Source organism: Triticum aestivum, chromosome 6A (genome assembly GCF_018294505.1).
Source record: "Triticum aestivum cultivar Chinese Spring chromosome 6A, IWGSC CS RefSeq v2.1, whole genome shotgun sequence".
NCBI lineage: Eukaryota > Viridiplantae > Streptophyta > Magnoliopsida > Poales > Poaceae > Triticum > Triticum aestivum.
Window position 1 is genome coordinate 544,849,745 of NC_057809.1, and position 10,603 is coordinate 544,860,347.

Consider the following 10,603-nt stretch of genomic DNA (forward strand, 5'->3'; position numbering starts at 1 on the left):
CATGGTTCGATTTATACGGTTTTTCAGTTTGTACAGTATTGATACTTTGGTAAATATGGTATGAAATTAAAATATGGTTCGGTTTCGGTATATACCAAATTATTTCGGTATGGTTTCGGTATATACCATAAAAACCAAAGTTGACGCGAATTTGGAAATGACGTAATAATAATTAGCAAATTTATGACTCAAAACACATACTATTCTACACAAATAGTATATGACTATATATATAAGTATATATGCATGCATTGATTCATCTGTTGATGGTTATGGACGTGCTTAGCATTTTAAAAATAGAAAAATGACTATGTTACAAGAAAAAATTACGTGCTTAGTAGTGCATTTGACTCATGTACAAGAAAAATGACAACTTGTATGGTTGTTCATCTCAAGAAATATAAATTTATTTTTTACTTCGGTTTATTCGGTTAACCGTTCGGTTTCCGGGTATATACCATAGAAACCAAGTTCAAATCGGTATGAAAAGTTCATACCATACCAAAACCAGAAACCATAAAAACAATAAAATTGGTTCGGTTCGGTTTATTTTCGGTATGGTTTTTCGGTTTGGTTTTTAAATGCACAAAGTGAGGAATAGGACACGGCAATATTACAAGTTTCAAACTGATATTACAAATGTTAGGAGTAATGCTGCACCTACAAAGAGGGAATTACTAGGAAGTTTACGTAAGAACTTTTGTTACTTTAGGTGGATGCAGCATTATCGTACAAACTAAAATCCACCACCCTGACAAGCCACTAATGGGAAAATAAGTTTTCGAGTCTCTGGCCACTTGATGTTTCAAAAACAAATTCAGCTTCTGCGGAGAAATGAGCTCCACCGTGTACCCGCGCGGGTGTGGCTGGGCACGAAGCGTGAGTACGTGCACGGTGCACCTATTCTCTTCTTGTATACGTACACCACCTACGTGGGGTTGTGTGAGAGAGATACAAACCTAGAGAGATATAGTGTGTGGGTTCTTGAGAGTTCTTTTGTGGGGGGGGGGGCAATCAAAAAATTTAACATATGCAATGTGTGTGAAATAGAGTCCTGGATATAACATATATATATAGAGGGGGCGATCCACGAGAAGAGAGTGGAGGTATCATCGGCTTGAGGTGTCCATAGAATCGAAGAGAGGGATGATGTGTGTGTGTGTGTGCGCGCGCGCGATCGATAAAGAGTGCCATCGAATTTGTGTGTGCCCACATCAAAGATACAGAGTGGCTGGCCTATTGGAACGTGAGATGGGACATGTGCAGTTTGTTTCTGTGGCATGGATACCTACCTGCAGCGCTCGACTATCGGTGTGTGGTGGGGGAAGAGGGAGGCCCAATTAACTATAGAGGTACAATGGCTGGTATATGTGTGGAGGAGGAGAGAGGCCTACCTCATGTATTAAGGAGATCGATCTGCCTCATGTATTAAGGGAGATCGATCGGCATCCATGCATATGTGCAGGAGATGAATAAGGTTGGGAGAGAGACAGAGCTAGAGTGTTGGAGGGGGTGGTAGTGGAGTTGCTTCTAACAAATGGTGGGATAGGCTTGCTAGACAAACGGAGGGCATGCCCGCAATATCAATAAGAGAGGAGATGGCTGCTTGTTGTCTGTGCACGTGCGTGTGAGAGACGGGTCAGGAGGCATGCACGAATGATGAGGGGGGACGATGTGGCTGTGGTAAGCAGACGTAACTACATAGGAAGATCAATCGCCCTTTGTAAGATAAAGGAGAGACATAACTTGTGAGGTACGTCGATCGATGGGGGGTAGTTAAAGTCGATCTAGGTATATGTTGGGAGATCGATCGGTATACATGCATGTGTGTGTTAGAAGCAAATGAGGCACGAGGAGAAGGATAGAGAGAGAGAGGGATGCATGTAGGAGGTGGTACGAGAGGCATACTATATCGAGGGGGAGGAGTGTGCGAGTACGAGAACGATGAAAAGAGTGGTGGGAGTGAGGCATGGACGGTGACAAGAGAAGAGGGGAAGCTTGTGTTTGTGCTAGGCACACCTGGCTAGAGAGGCATATCGATCGATGTGTGCCGTAAAGAAGGAGTTGGGGGCCTACACACACCGTGGGTGAACGACCTAAAGTGAAAAGACGAATTTGCGCGATGGAGCTAGAGAATGCTGAGGGAGGGTGAGAGGGATGCGGGCGTGTGCATGCACAAGAGAAAGTTAGCACTAGCTACAAAGATAAGAGGGTTGTGTGGGTGTAAAAGACGAATAGAGATCATATATACTTCATTATAAAAAGCGAATTCGGATATTTGAAGAATTTATCATAGTGTTTCAAACCGACGGATGTGTGAATATATATAACGGTGATACACATGGTGTGGTTATGAACATGGTATACTACATTTAATATGTTTTATCTCTACTCTTATAAAAAACGGAGTTGTTGATGATGGTGTGCCTGCCATCCTGCATTATAGTCCGTCTGATTTATATCTGGCGGATAGCAAGGAAACTATGATGGTTGAAGTTGGCAACAATCATGATTGTAGATTCTTATTGAAATAGAGAAACGAATTCAAATTTAGTTCGAATTGCAGCGGTAGTATAGACATTTGGAATGCACTAAAATGTTGGTATGAGTAGGTTACATGCATTATACAGCAAGCGAAAAAATTTAATCGGACATAACATGGATTCATACTCCCTCCTTCCATCTATATAGGGCGTAATGAGATTTTTAAGACCGCCTTTGACTATTGACAAGATTAATAGTACATGACATGCACAATGTGAAAATTATATCATTGAAAGAACCTTTCACAGACGAATTTAACGGTGTGCTTTGTGTAAGTTGCATGTCATATATCATTGCTCTAATATTTGGTCAAAGTCAGCATCGAAAAATGCATTAGGCCCTATATAGATGGAAGGAGGGAGTAGCTTTGAATAGCATTTGTATAGTAAAACGGGGCAAGACTCTCTCTTTATGTGGTGTGAATAGTTTTATTTTTTTCGTTTTCTTTTTGGTTGAGGGAAGTGCGAATTGATTTGGTACGTACAAGTACAATATTACTACACGTTAGGCTTGTCCCTAAAATTCAACCTACGTCTTGTTATATCCCGAAAATTCAGATATCATGCTCCCAAAACTGGCGCCTTCACAACCCGCGCCTTGCTATCCCGAAATTACAACGCGCGCGAAAACTCCCTCCAGCTGCCAAATCCCGACACGCGAAATCCCCCTTCTAGCCCTGAGCCGAAAGGGCCGCTAGTTCAAATTGGGGGGGTACTTTTGTAACACACCCTACATTTTGTACAAGCGCGTTCCTAAGTCATGCTTCACCCCCTCCCATCGCCCCCTTTTCGCCATTCGAAATCCCAGGCCGCCAAAACCTCTCCGCTCCAGCCGCAAAACCCCACCCTCCTCCGCCCGCCACGTCACCGCTGCACAGCGGGAGCCTCTTCCCCGACGACGTCGTCCAGCGCAACAGCTCGACGTCCCTCGTCCACCTCCCCGGATGAGGATCCGTCGTCCATCTCACCGTCCCGCCGGTTCAGCCGCCCCATCCTCCACCTCCAAGGAGCTGCTCCGACGATCGCCTCGTCTATCGCGGCTGCTCCATCCCCACAGCACCGCCTTAACCTGCTCCACCGGAACCGCAACATCCTCACCGACTCCTCGGACGAAGCCGAGGCCTACTCGGCGCCACCAAAGAGATTGTACACCCATCGCATCACACCTTCTCCTTAGCTCGACCTCCCGGCGCTGACAGTGCTCCATCCCTCACCCCCATGGAGCGGCTACCTCGAAGCCGACGCCGAGGGCGACATCTCCGCGGAGGCTCCCACCCAGTGCGAGGCCCCTTCGGCGGCGGCGTCCATACCAACCGGATTTGCTGCACCTGCTCCGGCTCTCGCTCGATCGCTCGCTCGCCCAGCTACTGCTGCTGCTCTCCCCCTCGCTCGTGCTCCTGCTCTGCTCCGATTAAGCCACACTTCAGTCGACTGAATCGACTTTTGGGTCAGTCGATTTTCAGGGGTTGGGGGGCTCGCTGGAGTTAAGGAAGAACCACCCGCAGCGGGGACGGGGACTCGCCGGAGAGGTACCCCACTATCTATCTTAGGGTTCAGGGTGGGTGGCGGGGAGCCTAGAGGGCTGGCCGGGGCAGCGGTGGCGAGTTCTTTCGGGGCGGCGAGGCGGCAGCGAGGCCGGTGGTGGCTGGCGGCTCAGGGGGGTGCAGGTTGAAGATGAACTGTAGGCCCTCCCTAAACTACATGTCAAGTGCCTCTCTGCTACCATTGCGTTCAGTTTCGACAATAGCATTCAGATTTCACAGTAAATTTCAGTTTCGACAGTTAAGTTTAGAGTCAATAGTTTTTACCTCATCTGTTGTAGTCATGTGGTTTTTGGTGATGTTAATTTTACACCCATTTTACATCATCTATTGGAGATGCTATTAGAATCCCACTTGAGATTGACGATGTCTGTCTTGTGCTGCTTCAGCCTTGACGTCTTACGGCTCACCGGAGCTGCTCCAACGACAGAACGATCCGTCACAACAGAGCAGTGCCCTGGACGCCGTCTACAGATTCCTCAGATCTTCCTCCACACCTCCGACAGCCACCTCTGCCTCAACTGCTTCAGCGACCAACCCAATGATGCTGAGGTCGACACGGCTATGGCAAAGAGGTTGTACACTTGTTGCATCACTTATTACTATACATTCACGTCGATCCATTAGGGCTATTTTGGTTCAACGGAAAAACATCGATCCACTGGTTGTTACCATCACTCTAAATTTCTGCATGCTCTCCTTACATAATCTCACCATATTTTTTCGTATGCATGTCAGATATTGTACACAGTCATGCTGAACATGTAGAGAAAAAGAGAAGAGTTTTGCGCGGCAATACAATGTCATGCAGACATCGCTCCATGGTGGGTTCAATGGCAAACCCTCCCCACCCCTCTCCAGATTGTAATCCAGAGGAAGATATCTGTTCTGAGGTGGATTCGGACGCCGCTGACCACTTCTATTTACCCCCAAGGTGTTTGCTATACCTTGGCGTGATGATGTTAGTCATATCATGCATATGTTGCCTTGCAGTGCCTACTTTTAACATCATATATGTCATCTACTTAGTTTAGACATGTTCTGTAATGCCACATGTTTAGTTTCTATATCATATATGGGAATTATGCAGTCTCATGTCTTTTAGCCAGCCATAATATATGTGAAATGTGCAATGCCATCCTGTTTAACCAGGCATCATATATTTGAATGATATCTTGCCCATCCTTTTCTTCATTACATTTCCATTTGTCGACAATGTTTGTACATTAAACTACTCTTCCTGTGAATCAACCATTTGGGTGGGAGATGGAAAAATCTGGAGTGAAAACAAGGCCTTCACAGCAGACAGTGCTACCTGTCAAAGCAGATCTATTGTTGGGTCCCGATAGCTCCTCAGAGATGGATTCAGAGACAGATGACCAGTCCTATTCCCCCACTGAGGTGTATGCTCTAACTTGGCACGGTTATACTGCTCATATCATGCATACGGTGTCTTGCATTGCATAGTTTAGACATCATATACACAATATTCAACACCATGTTCTTAGTTCAGACATCATATCGAATGCCCTCTGTTTAGCATATAAATCACATATGTGAATTAAATGATGTGATCCTGATTACTTAGATAACATGTAGGTGAATTATGTCATGCGATCATGTTTAGTTATTCATCATATCTTTGAATTATGTTATGCTATGCTATCCAGTTTAGATAGACATCATATATGTGAAATTATGTCATGCTATCCGTTTTAGTTAAACAATATACATGTCAACTATTTCATGCCCTCTTTTTTCCACACTATCTATTGCATCTATCTCTCATACAATGTCTGTACATTCAACTATGTTTCCTGTTTATTAGCCATTTGAATTGGAGCGGGTGATGCCAGTATCTAGCGGACTAAAAACATGGTCTTCAAATAAAACAGTGCTACCTCTTGGTGGAGATAGCACCCCGGTTGTACATGCACAAGAACCAGCCCTACCACACATAACCCAAACTCTCGCAGATTGTACCCCTACTACGATGGATAGAGAACCAGCTTCACCCAATCTAACCCCAACCCCAGCCGATAGTAACCCAGTTCCTATTGACACATCACCATCTCCACCACAGAGCTCCCAAACAAGAGCAGTTAGTAAGGCAGCTCCAGTGCCCATAGGGCTAGTACTATCACGGCGAACCCCAACTCCACCAGTTAGTACGCCTATTCCTGCGGAGGAAGCACAACCAGCTAGTCGTAGTTTAGCATCTATCGCATTTGATGTTGTTAAATCGTATGTGCATATCTTCCCATCTTGGAAATATTATACTAAAGATGAAGGAAAATGCCAGTTGCAGGTGTTTGTCCAGGAGTTATGTGTAAGTAATGTTATTCATGGCAATTACTTTGCTTCGTCCCATACATCCTACCTCCATGATGGTTATAATACAGCAAATTTTCCCATTTTTCTCTATAGAGAAGGACCGATTTGGAAACTCAGGATGAGGTAACCAGTGCTAATACCTCTGCTATCTTCAAGAATGCTTGGTGGCAGTATCGGAATTACCTAAAGAAAACGTACTTCACCGGCAAAGAAACTCATCAAATTCCCTTACGTTCTCCTGAGACACATTTACTGGACGATGACTGGGAACGCCTTGTTCTATACTGGTCCCGAACCAAGAATGTGGTAAGGTCTATGAGCTCATTTTCTATTTTTAAGTATTATATTCTTGCGTCTTACTGTACTTTGTTCATGTAGAACAAGTGCCTAAACGTGAAGAACGACTGTTCTAATTTAAGATTCCATTGCTACCATAGGACATAGATATATGTTTGTTTGATGCTTTTATTATGTACTAGTACTTGGCAATAGAAGACTTGGTAGTTTAATCATGTCCACCTTACTAATGAACTGGTTCACCGCAATGAGTTTCATATACTAGTACATGCTAAACTTGTTATGTGTCTGCGTGTTTCTTCTTTTAGAATGCTGACAGAATATTGGGGAAGAGTGCCTTATTAAGCAATGGTAAAGGAAGTAATGCAGATAAGGTTCAGGATAGTGACACATCCTGTCTTGGTTTAGTGTTGGAGTTACTGGCCACTACCACTTGCACAAGCTATTCAGACTCACTGTCTGACTTAGTTCGGTTTGTTGAGTCTCAACTACAAGCTGAAAGACATCGATCAGCTGTGCTGCGACAAGAAGCGGAAGGACTGCGGAAGTCCCTGGAGCATTCAGATGCATACTTTCTGGTGCAACAGCAAGCGTTGGAGGATTTTAGCGCCAAACAGGACAAAGCTAATCAGCTTGCTAAGCTTATTGCCAGCATGGTGGATACCCAAGATAACGTTTCTTGAGCTCTTCTGAAGTTGTTCCAGTTATGCTCTTGTTCTGCTGCCGCGTTTATTTGCACTGGTGGCCAATTTTGACGGCCAGTGTATATGATGTGCTGCTTTGTTCCCTATATTTGCACTGGTGGCGAACTTTGTTGCCCAGTGGATGTAATATGTGTAATAGCCGTGATAGCCTAGCATTAATTGCTTGCTTATTTATTTCCTTGTTGTCTTGTTTATTTGTTTGCTTGTAGTCATTGCAGTTCTTTTTCCGCGGTTAACTTGTGGCTGCAATAACCTATTTTTTAAAACTAGGCCACAATAACCATGGGCTAATATTTACTGTAGTGACACTGGGCCTCCTACGGGCCGTAGAAACAGTGGGCCTTCTACGGGTCATAGAAACAGTAGGCCTTCTACGGGCCGTAGAAACAATGGGCCTTCTACGGGTCGTATCATCAATGGGCTTTATACGGGCCGTATGATTGATTGGCCAAACATGGGCCAATAACAGGCCGCATTATGGCCGTAAATGGGCTAGAGTTGGAATCGTCCGTTCATGGGCCGACCGTAACAGGCCATCGTTAATAGGCCGTATTTGATGACGCTATGAAAACGGCCCAATGTATTAACGGACCATAAACGGGCCGACTGTAACATGGGCTGAATTTGGCCCACAAGCAGAAAATGACAGTAACGGGCCGTAAGTAAATGAATGCTGGAAATGAGCCCAAGAATAAATGGGCTTTGAGAAGGCTGAAAGATAACATGGGCTGGAAACGGCCCAACAGAATAATGGGCTGTTAATGGGTATAAAGTGATACACTATTCATTACGGGCCAGTTTCACCACGGGCCGTTAATGGGTGTAAAGTGATACACTGTTCATTACGGGCCAGTTTCACCACGGGCTGTTAATAGGCCAAGAGTTACATAGGGCCTCATATGGGCCGAAAGACGTCATGGGCCATACAGGGGCCAGAAGTGAAAACGGGCTGGAATCATATTAGATGGCCCAGAAGACGCTATTGGGCCTAATTCGGATAGGGCGTAACGGGCCTTGGTTTAGCGGGCTGTAAATGGGCTATATGCGAACAGGCCGTTAACAGGCTTTCCATGGGCCAGCCCGCCACCTTTTGACCAAATCAAACGGGCCGGCTTTTTCACAGGAATGGGCCTTTGTTGGGCCGTGCCACGTGTCGACGTATCATAGGCGCCTTCCGTCCAATGAGTGGTTGACACCTGTCCCAACAATGAGCCGACACGTGTTTCCTCCAGCCAATGCTGATTTTACACGTGGAAAATCCCCATTGGTCGGGGTTGTCAACGGGTTATCGGATCCAAAACCCGACCCGATAGCTTAACGGTGTTCCGTTACGGTGGATGCCACGTGTCGGTCACCCTTGATGAAAGCACTTCTGTGACGCGCAATTTATCGTCATGGAAGTGGACACTTCTGTGATGATAATTTTGGTAATGTCATGGAACACTTCTACGACAGCACACGTATGACTATCTTGATTCTGTCATAAATTTGTCATGGATGTACATGCATGACAAAAAAGCGACCTACTATGACAAACACGTATCATCACGGAAGTGTATTTTTTGTAGTGGAGCATCCTCCGTTGTTATCTCGTCACCTTGTTTCTGGCTGCTGTGTTGGCTCGCGGTAGTACTGCTCCCAGGTGAGTGGTTGTACCGTAGGCACCAGCGGTAGTACCGTGCTGCGGCGCGGTAGTACCGCAGGTGCCCACGGTAGTACCGCTTCCCTGGAGTTGCACTACCGTGGCCCACCAGGCTAGTACTGCTCCCTCATGGTAGTAGGGGCGGATGTAATTTTTTACATCCGCGCCTACCATGGTAGTACCGCAACCCTTCCGCGGTAGTACCATGCTCAGCTGTCAGGCGGTAGTACCGCCCCTCTGCGGTAGTACTGTGTCGGGTTTTTGCTTCTTCCGTTTTCAGCGGAAGTAGGCATGGATGTTTCCTTATTCCCTGGCTAGGGGAATCCTGCCTTGCGGTAGTACCGCAAGGGGGAGCGGTAGTACCGCGCTCGCGGAAGTACCACCCTCATCACTTGTGCTACAGGTCTGCCCTAGCTATTGCTGGTGCTGCGGCAGTACCGCAGGCCTGCACGGTTGTACCGCGTGACCTTGCGGTAGTACCGCTTGGTAGCAAGCGGAAGTATCACGTGGCCCTGCGGTAGTACCGCTGGCCTGGAGCGGTAGTACCGCTGGCCGCGGGCTGGTAGGTGGATAACGGTTGGATCTTTGTCCCACACTATAAAATGGGTCCCCTTCTTCCCCGTTGACTTATCTCTTCCAACCCTAAGCTACATTGTTGCTCTAAGCTCAATTTTCACCCGATCTCACTCCCTAGCCAATCAAACTTGTTGATTTGCTAGGGAGTGGTTGAGAAGGTCTCGATCCACACTTTCACCAAGAGAAATTTGATTCCCCCACTAATCCCTTGCGGATCTTGTTACTCTTGGGTGTTTGAGCATCCTAGACGGTTGAGGTCACCGCGGAGCCATAGTCCATTGTGGTGAAGCTTCGTGGTGTCGTTGGGAGCCTCCAATTGAGTTGTGGAGATTGCCCCACCCTTGTTTGTAAAGGTACGATCGCCGCCTCCAAGGGCACCAATAGTGGAATCACGGCATCTCGTATTGTGTGAGGGCGTGAGGAGAATACGGTGGCCCTAGTGGCTTCTTGGGGAGCATTGTGCCTCCACACCGCTCCAACGGAGACGTACTTCCCCTCAAAGGGAAGGAACTTCGGTAACACATCCTCGTCTCCACCGGCTCCACTCTTGGTTATCTCATGTCTTTACTTGTGCAAGCTTATTTGTGTTATATCTCTTGCTTGCTTGTGTTCCTATCCTTGTTGCATCATATAGGTTGCTCACCTAGTTGCATATCTAGACAACCTACTTTAAAGAAAAGCAAAAAATTGTTAGTTGCCTATTCACCCCCCCTCTAGTCAACCATATCGATCCTTTCAATTGGTATCAGAGCCTCGTCTCTTTATTAAGGACTTTACCGTCCGAAGAGTATGGTTGATACCGTAGACGGTGTGGAGGAACACTCCGGTGTGAATCCGATCTCGTCTACGGGCGATGGGGGAACCTCGGTCTCTCGTGAGGAGTTCAATGTGTCCTCGGAGACATTGAAAACCTCCATGACGACCGAGGTTGAAAGAATGTTTACTAAATTCCTTAAAGGGCTTAAA